A 13,516-nucleotide genomic window follows, 5' to 3' on the forward strand; every position below is an offset into this window, starting at 1 on the left:
CAGAACCCTCCTTCAAATGGGCCAATCAAAGGCCCCACCAAATGGGCAGTGCCTTGCTGGCTGGCCAGGCAACGGCTGCTGCCATGCCCGGTCAAGGTTAGGGCAAAACATCACAGCTTTGGGCAGTTAAGGCACTGGGTGGAATCCTAGACTTTAAGCGTGGGGTGAAGTGGTGCATCACCCTGTGGCATATTCAGGGTACCCCATTAGAGGGTCTCAGTGGAAGTCTCTGTTTGGAAGCCAAGGGTGGGACAGTTGAGACTTAGAGCTTCCAGTGGTGGCCTTTAGGACAGCCACCTCCGTAGACTGACGTCTTGGGGAGGCCATAATCTCTGGCACATTTTTAATCCAGATCGTTGTCTGTTTAAGTTTGTTCTGCTACATCTCACTTGGGTCTCTTGCCGGGAAGTGGGGCACTGGGACTGGGACTACAATATATGAATGCTGGCTTTCATCAAAGTTTGGATAGTCCCTGTAACATAAACCTTATTCACTCCATTCAAAATGAATTTTGATTTAGAAACATGACTGGTTCACACATTATTTATTGAAGAATATTAAGGCAAGGACATACAAAAAATTTTATTTGATCCAAGTAGTGTGATTTATTTCAGGTGGATAGTTTATTTTTAAAAAACATCACATTCTCAAGGACAATCACAAGCAAATCATTAGATTACTGCTGACAAAGCACAAAGCTTCTCTAGAGATAATTGTTGTAACCAGAATGAAGAGAAAATGTGGACCAAAGCTTGCTGCTCAATCCTATTTACTCAGAAGTAACTGTGCAGAGAACTGTAGCCCTAGTGTGCATTGTTACGAGGCATGCGACTGAACCCACATGCATGTCCAGTGCACATTTGAACCCAACACACCCGCCTGGAAGGACTGGAACATTTTGCCTGGAGTCAGGCAGGCATCCATTTAAAATGTGCATAAACCTTGAGCTCTTATACACAATAAAGCACTTGTCACACCAGGAAGTAGAAAAAGATTGGTTTATGACACATAAATGAAACATAAGGAGTAAATGCATAGTGCTTTAGACTGCAAGTTACAGAGTATTCAGGCAGCAACTAATTAATTAGTGCACTCACACCCCTTAATCCTAAAGAGTAAAAGAGTCCCTAACTATCCAAAAGTCTACAGGCTGAGTGACCACAGCAAATTGTCACAGACTCACACTGAAGTGAAAGAAAAAGGAGGCTGGTATACCTGGTCTTGGAGCAAGCAGAGGGCAAAGAGTGGTAGAGCCTCATGCTCCGGCACCGGGGGGGCGGACAGCAGGCTGGGGCGGGGCTGGCGTGCATCCTGGGGGAGGGGCGCGCTGCCCACAGGGGTGGGGCGCACATCCTGAGGGCGGGGCACGCCACCTGCAGAGGCATGGCGCCCAGCACAGGCGGGGGGGGGGGGACACAGCCACGATGGCACCCCACCAGGATCACGCTGCTGGGGGCGGTCTGCTCCCCCTGCACTCCTCTTCCTCTGCCAGTGAGTGCAAATAGAGTGATCAAAAATCTGTGCCTTCTGCAAGGATAGAAGTATTATCTAAGTCCCTTTTCCTTCCTTCCTTTTTTTGCAGCCAGTGCACAGATGTTTGCCTTCTGTGTTCTGAAGCTATTGCTGTCACCCAAAAGAAACTGGACCATTTCTACCAGGGTGTACCTGCTCGCTTGTGTGAACAAAGGTTTCAGAAAGTGATCTCGTGGGTTTCTAGACAAGGGGCAGGCGAACAAATAATGAGTGATGTCTTCCACCTGAGACTGACCACAAAGACAAAGTCTGCCTGCGTACAGGACCTTCTTGTAGCAGCCATCCCAGAGTGCAGTGGACATCACTTGGAAACGCAGCTCAATAAAGGCATTTCTTAAGGAAAATGGTGACAGTTTGATCAGATAACTAGCTCTAAAGTGTTCTGTTCACAAGAGTAGATACCAAGAGGAAAATGTGCAAGTCCTAGACTCCATCAGAAGAGCCAATCCCTTGCCTGACACTTATTCAAGATCAAAGCAGAGCTCAGTTCCAGAAAAGAATAACAGTTTAATAGTCTAAAATATATTGAGCAGCTGCTTCCCGGAGTTGCTTATCAACCCAAATTCATGTAGCACAAAGCAGGAAAACACCCAGTTGGCATGGTAGCAATTTTTAAAAGTATACTTTAACTGAGCGTAGTCTGCTATTGCCTTGTTGGCCACCTGGATTCTGTATGAAGAAAGAGCTGCTGATATTCCTGGTGGCATAGCTTCTGAAAAAAGTTATTCTGCACAGATTCCAAAACTTCAAACAGATTCGAATGGAGTGTGAATCAGAGACCAGATTTCACCCCCATAGAGCATTTGAACAAGCACTTAGGGTAGGTTCAATCAGCTGCCCTCCCTTATTGGAACAGAACTTCATCAGTGCCCCCAAGGTTTTCTGTGCTTTGATGTTCATTAACTCCATATGACACTTCCAAGAGAGTGTTTCACTAAAAAGTACACCCAGGTATCTAAATGAGTGAGTTTGTTCTACAGCCTGTGGATCCAAGCACTATCTACACCTAGGACTGTGTCCACGAAATATCACAATCTTAGTCTTGGTTCTTGCAGAGAAGCTGGTAATATGTCACACTGCAACTATTAGGTAGATTCGTAGCTGGTTAATTGACTGGACCCAAAGAGTGCTCATTAATGGTGCCTCACCATCCTGGAAAAAAAATGGTGGCCCAGAATACTCTGTGACAGCCCCCAAGATGTGGCACTCCCTCCCCACAGATGTCCACCTGGCACCTTCACTATTGCCTTGTTGGCCACCTGGATTCTGTATGAAGCTATTCATAGCTATTCAGAAGCTATTTGTCTTCAACAAATGCTGAAGATGCAGCTCTTTACCCCTGCCTTTCACACCTGAGATGCATATTTCAGTTAAAAAGGGGGGAGGAAAGTGGGCGGTCCCACCTGCCACTGAACCCAATGTGTTTTGACTATTTGTGATTTTGGCATTAGGCACGATCCCCAGAACATAAGCCCCATGTAAGTTGCAGGCTTACTGTATATCAAATGACTTGGCTTTTTTGCTAAAAGTCATAAGAACTGTGCTGCTAAATTGCTCCTGACAGCCATGCTCTTGTCTAGAACATGTGGCAGGCACGCTTACTTTGACTACAGGGCTGCAGGGAGCTAATAACAAGAAGGAAGCAGAACCAATCATGAGGCGCTTCTGCAAGATTCCACCAAATCTCCACAGAAGAGTCCTTCTGTTTCAATAATTCCTGATTTTATTGTTCACAGTACTTTTTTTGTAAACTGCCCTAGAAATAAAACTTTGAAATGTGGGGTATAAATATATCCAGCAAACTGATTCAGTTCCTGGGCTGCTCTCTATTTTTAGCCATGGAAGAATTTTGGACTCCTGAGGTCCTTCTCTTTGTCACATTCTGGAACTGACATTGTGAAATTCAGTTTCAGATCCTTCTTTCCTCCTTATTCATCAAGGAACCCTGAAGCAACACAACTGGAAATCTGACCATTTCAAATTTACAGAAACTCCTGATTATCTCTATGTAAGTCCATTGACTGGTGTCATGTGTGCAGAAAGAAATTAAAATTAAAATTGGTACAGCTCAAGAAGTATAACATGCATCAGATATAAATATAGACTTAGAAGTCTCTACTTAATATTTTGTATAACTGCATTTTGCTGCCTTTATTCTTTCATGCACTATTTTAGAAAATTCTTAACTTGCTTATTTAAAGCATGCAACCACAACCCTCTTGCGAGTCACAGAAACTTCTTTTTCATGTGCAAATTAGATATGTTAATGAAGCATAGTCTGTCTTGCTAGAATTTCTTTTAAATGGCATTACTTTTAAAATTGGGACTCTTGAGATTGTCACTTTGATTGAACAAGAAGGAACAGATGTTTCTGTTATAAGATACATGGAGAAAGAAATGGTTTAATGAGTACCATTTTATTTTTATTTTTTTGCAAATTCAAAAAATCTTGTAAGAAATAGCAAAAGACACCATATGCTAATTATTCTTCAAACAACATTACAGCAGTTAATTTCTCAAATGTCTTTATAGTTGATCTTAAGAGATCAAATCAGTATGGAATGATCTGTGCAACTGAAGTAAATGAGTGTTAGGCTATTTTTCATTAGATGGATTTTAGAGCCATTTATTGACTCTAAAGTACGAGCAAAAGAATACTCATTATCAGAATTATTAATCTGGAGGTAAGTCAGGAAGTCAAGCAGGTAAACCAGAAGCCTGAAAGATTGCTCAGAGAGAGAATTTTAGGCACTCCTTTTATTATTTGTCACTTAGAATATCCATATTAAAACCTCTACATGCAACTAAAATATGTTCCAGATGGAGAGTGAAATTAAGAACAAACAATTAAAACAGGATAAAAATGCACCCCCCATTGTAAATATAAATTACCCCTCAGGTCACATGATCCCAACTGAATGGGAGTCTGCAGCACAGCCTCCAACATGCCTCAGATGAAAATTGGGATAGTTCTCACTCATTATTTTATTTTATTTTTGTAGATAAGAAAAAAGAAAGCACCCAAATAAATAAATTTTAGAAAGCTTTCAGGGTGGATTAAAAAATCATAGCAAAAATATTAAGATGAACTGAAACCATAAAACTATAAGACCAGCAGAAACATTGAAATCAGCAAATCACTAAAAGACATGCAGGTGCAAAGAACCTACAAGTGAAATGCTACAGCTGCAAAGGGTGTTTCTCTCGTCACCTCCCGCCTGGCCGGGATCTCCAGGAAAGGTCTGGCAGTGGAAGGAGGCCCTGAGCCAAAGCGCGAAGCATCTGAGGAGCACAAGGCCCCCCCCCATTTTAAAGCCCCAACTCAAAAAGCACCCTCCTCATTTTCAGCACCTTAAATTAACACAGTCATGGGGACATTTCTGAGATCTTTTAAAACATCTGAAAGTTAGGGTGGGGGGGTAGTATTTTGCTTTATTTTTTGTTTCATTTTAAAACTTCTTTTGAAATGACAGTCCCTTGGCACCACGTTCCAACCTCATATTTCCATTCAAATTTGTTTATTAATTCTAGACTTCATTCTCAGCTCATAATTGAAAAATAAGGATGCAATCTCATAGTGGATGGCTGCTGTTTGGTGGGGAGAACAGAGGCTTACTAGTAGTGATTAAACACTGGAAATGCATCTTCATTAGTTTTTCTTTGAAAAATGTGCAGCATTGACGCAAGTGTTTCTGTGTATGTACACACCTCTGTACAACCTCTTGGTTTAAGCCAACATTTTCTTCTGATGATATATAAATGAAAATTTAGGAAGGTGAACCAACAGTGAATTTTCAGGATAGCTAAGCAGGAAGCTTTAACAGTATTTGCCAGGTGCTTAGGCACTCCCAATGGCACTGACACTTTAAAGACAACTTTTGTCTGGAAGCATATTTTAGCAGCACTTTTTAGCAACCCTCTGGAGGGCGGGATGAACAAGGCTGCATACACAATTAATGCTGTATAATTAGCAACTTGGTAGATCTGAAGAAAAGTAGCAGCAGTAAGTGTCTTCACCTCTGCTCTGATTTAGTGAATAAGACTAAAGATTTGCCTCACTGTTTATTCATATGTAATTTCTTTAGAAAGGATTCCATTTTAGCCATCAATCCACAGCAGGAGAGTTACTGGCCTGAAAGGCAAATAAAATTATACTCGTCTAGCTCATATTATCCATCAGCAAAAATGAAGCGTCTGTGGCATGCGAAGGAGCGCATGAGGTATTGAAATAGCAGGGATGGCCAAGTATTGTACCCTTTTTGTGGGCTCAATTCACACCATACGTGGGTTAAGAAAACTTACCCTTAGACATGTTTGCTTAGATATGAATAGGAGTAACTTTTCTAAAGACTCTTTATAGAAGCACAGCAAAGCAGATTCACTTCTGTTTGCTTGTGACACACTAAAGGGAGATTCACATAAAATTGGCTTGTGCTGCCCACCTGCTGCATGCATTGGCCAGTTGGGCACTGTCATGAACTGGCAGGACACCGAGGAAAGGGAAGAGGGTCTTGACAAGAAGGATAGCCATGACTGGGACATACTGGGACAAGCTGGAGATGGGGAAGGGGGTGGGGGACTTAGGAGGTACTGATGGGACATCAGGGGATGTGGCAGGGGCAGCTGACAGTTCAGGGGAGCCAGGGGAGGGGGGGCATCACCAGAACCAGAGATGCCCCCGTCTCTGTGGACACGGTGGGCTCTGAGGTGCTGGGAACAGTGGGAAGTGCAATCCAGGAGGCTGAGGCAGGCAAGGGAACACAGCCCAGATCACTAGTGGACCCAGTGGGGATCATGGGGCTCTTGAGGTCTGGGAGGAGGTTGTGGCCACTCAGATGGATTTGGCTCAGGACAAGCGGAGAGACACAACTGCTCAGCTAGAGCAAACTGAGACGCGGCAATCAAGATTGGAAGGGATAAAAGGAAAGCAGGGCAGCAACTCTGTGCCTGCTCAACTTTCTCTGTTGATGGACCACAGCTTGGCTGCTTTGGGAACACCACTGGCCTGTGACTTTGTGACTCAGCCCAGGTTTTCCAACCTGGATCTTTTGTGAGGCAGGAACCTGGCCTTGCAGTTTGACTTGGGACCTTGCTTGTTGTATTGGACTTGGACCGGTATTGGACTGTTTTGACTTCTGACTCCTTTCTTGCGTTGCCCATGGGACTGTGTGCCCTACCGGGCACAGAGGGTTCAGGACAGGAACAAAGTAGTGCAGCTTGGCTGGCTGCTCCCACCATTTCACCCTTCCCATAGGCTTTGTGTGTGTTTGTGCGAGAAAGGGAGAGAGAGAGAAAACTCACACCCTGTCCTTTCATCTCTCATTTTGCTATCCTTGGAGATTCAGCGCTGAACTTCATATACATTAAGTGCCCTGTCACATACACGGTGACTAATTATGAGAGCATCGTCAGTAAATCATGAAAACAAATTATCCTTGCCTCATCCTTTACTCTGGGTAACATCATCCTGATGTTTAATAGAGGCTGTCATGAGCTGTTTATGAAGATAAATCATTGAGCCACACAAATCATGAGATGAATTGTAATAAATCAGTCAGCTGATTGTCCCAAAGGATCTCGTGACACTGTCAGTTAAACATGGGTGAGCACAACTTAGTTCTCATTCCGACACAGACACTGTTGCTACTGACAACTGGACCCACATAGGTGGCCTGGAAATTGGCAGGGGACTGCCACAGGGAACAGGAGCATTAGAAATTCTGTTCTCATGTAGAACTTTAGCACTTCATTTCACTCTTTGTCATGTGTCCAGCGCTCGCTCTCAGAAGAAAAAAGGATAAAGTGGAAACCTGTTTCTTCTAAGCTCGAGTGCTCACATAAAAATGCTTCAACTTACAGAAAAGTTAATATAGCTATTAGCTTTGCTGTCACTCCCAAGAGACCAGCAGAGCAAGAAAATGCCTGTGTTTGATGTAACAGCATAACTTTTGATCAAATGGCCTGCTGTTGCATTGTGAAGCCCTGGTTGCACACTGGAAAAGCAAGATGCTAAATTAGAGAACAGAATGAGGTTACACGTACTACTTTTAACAGTCATACCACATACATTGATGCAGTGCAGTCTAGTAGCAGAATATTTTGCCTTGAGTTTATTCTTACTGGCAACAAATTGAAAAATCACCAAGCAATTGTTTTGGCAATCCCCAGGGAAAACATCATTTCCTCAAATCCTACATAAAATATATCCATAGGGTCCACATTGACTGTTTCCACCCGAGTATAAAATCACCAAGGAATTTTCTCTGAAGCACAATTTTTGGGCAAATTTGGAGGTTCTTTCTTGGGAGAGACAATTGGGAGAGACAAATGAAGCAAAACAAGTTTTGGTAAGACCAATGAAGATGTTCAATGCCCTCAGCAAAACTGGTATTTCGTAAGAATAGAGTTGGCAGTTTGGTAAATTTGCAGGCTCCTGCTTTCGTGAAACATCTGAGAAATTTTGAGCAAAGCCAAAAGTTCCACAAGGCTTGCTTTTTTGAGGGGGTTCTGCACATCCTCTATCTTGTTATCCGCTCTAGGTCTTGATGCTGGACATGGAGACAAAAGCAGCTGCAGCAAGGTGAACTTGACCCACAACTAGCAAGAGCAGCCTCATAGTTGCTTAAACCAGTGAGCAAGTCTGACTTGGAATCTAGGAGAATCACCTGATCCATTCTAAGCTATTAGTGCAAAACACACACACACACACACACACACACACACACGGTCAGTCAAAAGTCTGCTTCCTTTCATCATAGGATGGAGAATGGTTGGCACACATGCTGAATTCCTGTTAAATAGGTTGCCTATGTAAGTTCCATTGAGGATTCAAATCCCGACAGACAATAATTTTGTGATGTGTTTGAGACTTTAGATAAAGGTGCATAGTCACTAACCCGTTTGTAGCAGAAAACCATAGTTTTCCCCAATCTGGGGACTCTTCAGATGAAAGGCAGTATACAAATTTACAGGATAATCATCACCATCATGGTATACAGTGGTACCTCAGGTTACATACGCTTCAGGTTACATACGCTTCAGGTTACAGACTCCGCTAACCCAGAAATATTACCTCAGGTTAAGAACTTTGCTTCAGGATGAGAACAGAAATCAGGCTCCAGCGGCGCGGCAGGAGGCCCCATTAGCTAAAGTGGTACCTGAGGTTAAGAACAGTTTTAGGTTAAGAACGGACCACCGGAACGAATTAAGTTCTTAACCCGAGGTACCACTGTATATCCATCCACAATGTCACTGGGCAGAAACATAGCCCTCATTGCTAGGACACCCTCCATCAGTTTTCATATGGACACATTGCGAAATCAATCTGCAATGAGCTTCTATTTTCAGAATGAAACGATTTTTTCAAGCACTTTTTAGCTGCAAAAAATATGCAGTAGATCTAAATTGTGTGTGTACTACATAGGAAAAACAAGCACAGTCTCCAGTGACTCCAGAATAAAATGGGTGCACATAGCCAAAGTTCCTATTCATTCTCTCTCCCCTGCGCCTCCACATACATTGCTTGCTTTTACCAAAACATAATAGTTTGTTTTTATTTTGTAGTTTGTGTTTCTTTACGCTGTTCAGAATGAATACCTGCCACTGCAATGAATATTGCTCCAATCTACCATAAAACTAGGTGGCCAAGATATGGCCTATGTCATTTCATGCTGGACCTGCCATTTTATCAGGGATAATATTTTTCCCCGCCAGACCCTGAGATGAATTTTAACAGAGCCCAAATGAAAATTCAGTGATCAAGGACAGCTTCTCCTGTAGCTGCAGAAACTGAACAAAGAGTTCTGAGTCCACCACCATCTCATGTTGAGGTCTATATTTTTGTAAATCACTGAGAGGTTTTCTTACAATCAAACAGTATATACATTTTGTGTGCATGTGTGTGTGTGTGTGTATGTTTGTGTACACACACACACACACACACACACACATACACGTAGGTACAATGCAAGGTGTATCTCAACAGAAACCAGTATTTCATCCTACTATGTCCTTGGGGCATTAAGAAGATTAGGGTAGCCTTTTAGGCATCTTCTGGAAGGAAGAGAACTGGGAACTGATATGTGTGTAAAATAAAATAAAATAAAAAAATAAAATAAAATAAATAAAATAAAATAAATAAATAGAATAGAATAGAATAGAATAGAATAGAATAGAATAGAATAGAATAGAATAGAATAGAATAGAATGCATGGGCTGTGTAAAGGTAAAGGGACCCCTGACCATTAGGTCCAGTCGTGGCCGACTCTGGGGTTACGGTGCTCATCTTGCTTTATTGGCCGAGGGAGCCGGCGTACAGTTTACGGGTCATGTGGCCAGCATGACTAAGCCACTTTTGGCGAACCAGAGCAGCGCATGGAAACGCCGTTTACCTTCCCGCTGGAGCTGTACCGATTTATCTACTTGCACTTTGACATGCTTTCGAACTGCTAGGTTGGCAAGAGCAGGGACTGAGCAACGGGAGCTCACCCCGTCACAGGGATTCGAACCGCCGACCTTCTAAACAGCAAGTCCTAGGGTCTGTGGTTTAACCCACAGCGCCACCCACGTCCCTAGGAACCTTAGGAGCACATGATGTAGGGATATGTTGTCCTCCTAAAGCAATAGCAAAATGCAGTCTATTTCTCTGATATTCACGTCTCCTTACATACAGACAATCTAGCAAGAGCAACTGTAGGTGCCGGACCATCAGGGAGGCTGAAGGAGAGCCATGGCCATTCCCTGGTATTTCCCCTTTGCTGCTTCTGCTGCTGCTACCAGTGGAGAGAACCATCCAGCCTGGTGAGAAAACACCTCCCCCCCAAAAAAAACAACTCTATTTCAACAGGGCCTAAATCTTGCTACCTTTATTTTCTCTCTGCCCATGAATATTGATCTCATTTTGGGTTTTTTTACTGCTATGTATTAGTTAAACGTGGATTGTAGTATTTAACTGTAACCTGTTAAGTATGCTGTTGCGAGCTTACTGTACTTATATTTCCAAAGCCCTGTATTTTAGTGTTTTGAATGTTTGCTGTAAGCCACTTTGGGCACAGCTCACTGTGGAAAAGCAGCATATAAGTAAATCAACCAACCAACATCCAGCACATTCACTGCTGGGCAAAGGGGTTCCACTCCTCCATCCTGCACATGAATAGGATTTCCTTTCTCAGCGCTTGAGGCTGCCAATGCCAACGCGCCCCCCCCAGCGCCCCTTGGCTCCCCACCCGGGCACCTGCCATTCCAGCCACTTCTCACTCCAAGAGAGCAGGACTCTGGTTTCTCAACAGTTTATACAAGAAAAACAGCACAGTTGCTTCATATTCCCCCCTATATTTTGCTGGTTTTCTAAAAGCTTTACAAAAATAAAATGACCTTTAAATATTGACAGAGTTTGTCATGCTGGTAATTAAATGTTGATGTATTCTAGAATATTAGTAATTAGGGTAATTTGTTTGTTGAGGGGCCTCGGTTTGTTCAGCACTACACAAAAAGGGGAAGCATTCATTACATATTTCAATGTTAATGATGTTTATAAAAAACAAACATAGGAGGGAGCATCTCTTCACAGACTTGTTTCTATTACAGCTTGGACCAAGTTCAGTCGCCGTTAAATGGAGCTTGGGTTTTTATAGCTCAAATTTGTTCTGGCTGCTGTGCCCCAGGAATCATCAGAGTTCATCCAAATAATAAAAAATCGTGCAAATCAAAACGAGGATGTTTCACGGTGTTTCCATAGAAATGTCATGCTTTGGGGAAACAGATAGTCCTGCTGCATTAATAAGGTTGGTTATAATAAAGCTGTTTGAATTGCACATTAAGAAATCTCAATGAAGCCTGCATTTCGATAGAAAAATCTGCAAGTTGAATCAGAAGAATTTATTTTTAAAAAAAGCCCACTCAATTTAGTCTGTGTTCCAGTTTCAGTGTTGAGGCTTTTTCAGCAGTCCAGTGAAGTATTTGCAACCAGTTAACTCTGCAGCTACCAAATAAAGCATCTGAAATTCTTGCGGTTCCTGGGACAGGGACGTTTGCTGTCCATTGCTCCAAGTGGCTAGGTTCACCAGTTATTTCTAGTAGCCTCAATCCTGTGCCAATAACAGCAGTCTGGTTTGCAAAAATAATAAAATAAGCAGGTGAAGAGAGGAACCATTAATGAGTACCCTTTGGGTACATATTGCTGCTCACTTCCATGGTGCATGTATAAGAGCACAAAGGGAAAATAAAGTATCTGTATCTTTATATCAGAGGTTGTGGAATAACATGGAATTGCATACGTATTGTGTCATATTTCTTAGGTGAAAGCCTCCTGCCACCTGATCTCTGTGAAAACCAGGAAACAGAAGCAGGGGGTGGGGGCAAGAGGGTTGAAATGATGCAAATGCGCCAGCAGCAGTGCTGGATGGGTTCAACCAGAGCATTTGCACCAAGCTGACATTCCTTCTGCCCCCCCTCCCACCTCCCAGTAGAATTCAACATAGGACTATGCATGGGAGGAAAAGAGATGAACAGAGAGGTATTATTACTTCCCTTGATCTGGACACTATACTTCGGCTGATGCAGCTTAGAATAGCATTAGCCTTTTTTGCTGATGTTTGTGGTCTAGTGCAGTTGAAAAGATTTATGTATGCACGGCTGCTTTATATCCTGCTTATAATCCAACTGGATTCTCAAAATGCATCATCATAAAGCCACAGGAAAAAGAACTTGGGTTCAAACTGTTGGTGAGTGGGATCTTGGGGTCATAATGGATTGCTTGATGAAGATGTCACCAGCTGTGAAAAAGGCAAAATCCATGCTAGGGATCGTTAGGAAAGGAACTGAAAATAAAATTGCCAATATCATAATGTCGTTAAACAGATGAAAGAGGATGGAGCGACTCCCCTATGAAGAGAGGTGAACTGAGTAGAGCACTAAATAAATGCCTGTCATAAATATAAACCTCTATTTCTTTCTATCTATCTATATCTATCTGTCTATCTATTCTGCTTCATTGACTATGCAAAAGCCTTTGACTGTGTCAACCACAGCAAACTATGGCAAGTTCTTAAAGAACTGATCACCTCATCTGTCTCCTGAGAAATCTTTATGTGGGACAAGAAGCTACAGTTAGAACTGGATATGGAACAACTGATTGGTTCAAAATTGGGAAAGGAGTACGACAAGGCTGTATATTGTCTCCCTGCTTATTTAACTTATATGCAGAATTCATCATGTGAAAGGCTGGGCTGGATGAATCCCAAGCCGGAATTAAGATTGCCGGAAGAAATATCAACAACCTCAGATATGAAGATGACACAACCTTGATGGCAGAAAGCGAGGAGGAATTAAAGAACCTTTTAATGAGGGTGAAAGAGGAGAGCGCAAAATATGGTCTGAAGGTCAACATCAAAAAAACAAAGATCATGGCCACTGGTCCCATCATCTCCTGGCAAATAGAAGGGGAAGAAATGGAGGCAGTGAGAGATTTTATTTTCTTGGGCCCCATGATCACTGCAGATGGTGACAGCAGTCACGAAATTAAAAGACGCCTGCTTCTTGGGAGAAAGGCGATGACAAACATAAACAGCATCTTAAAAAGCAGAGACATCACCTTGCCGACAAAGGTCCGTATAGTTAAAGCTATGGTTTTCCCAGTAATGATGTATGGAAGTGAGAGCTGGACCATAAAGAAGGCTGATCGCCGAAGAATTAATGCTTTTGAATTATGGTGCTGGAGGAGACTCTTGAGAGTCCCATGGACTGCAAGAAGATCAAACCTATCAATTCTTAAGGAAATCAGCCCTGAATGCTCACTGGAAGGACAGATCGTGAAGCTGAGGCTCCAGTACTTTGGCCACCTCATAAGAAGAGAAGACTCCCTGGAAAAGACCCTGATGTTGGGAAAGATGGAGGGCACAAGGAATCATAGAATCATAGAATCATAGAGTTGGAAGAGACCACAAGGGCCATCGAGTCCAACCCCCTGCCAAGCAGGAAACACCAT

The 13,516-nt window shown here is 42.7% G+C and overlaps 1 protein-coding gene across 1 annotated transcript in view; it reads right to left on the reverse strand.

The window, feature by feature from the left end:
* Window positions 1–13,516, reverse strand: part of CNTNAP2 (contactin associated protein 2) — a 1,119,417-nt gene that overhangs the window by 467,201 nt on the left and 638,700 nt on the right. The gene's annotated exons all lie outside the window — the stretch shown is intronic.

This window comes from Podarcis vaucheri (assembly GCF_965113315.1).
Source record: "Podarcis vaucheri genome assembly, chromosome: 12".
Lineage (NCBI taxonomy): Eukaryota > Metazoa > Chordata > Lepidosauria > Squamata > Lacertidae > Podarcis > Podarcis vaucheri.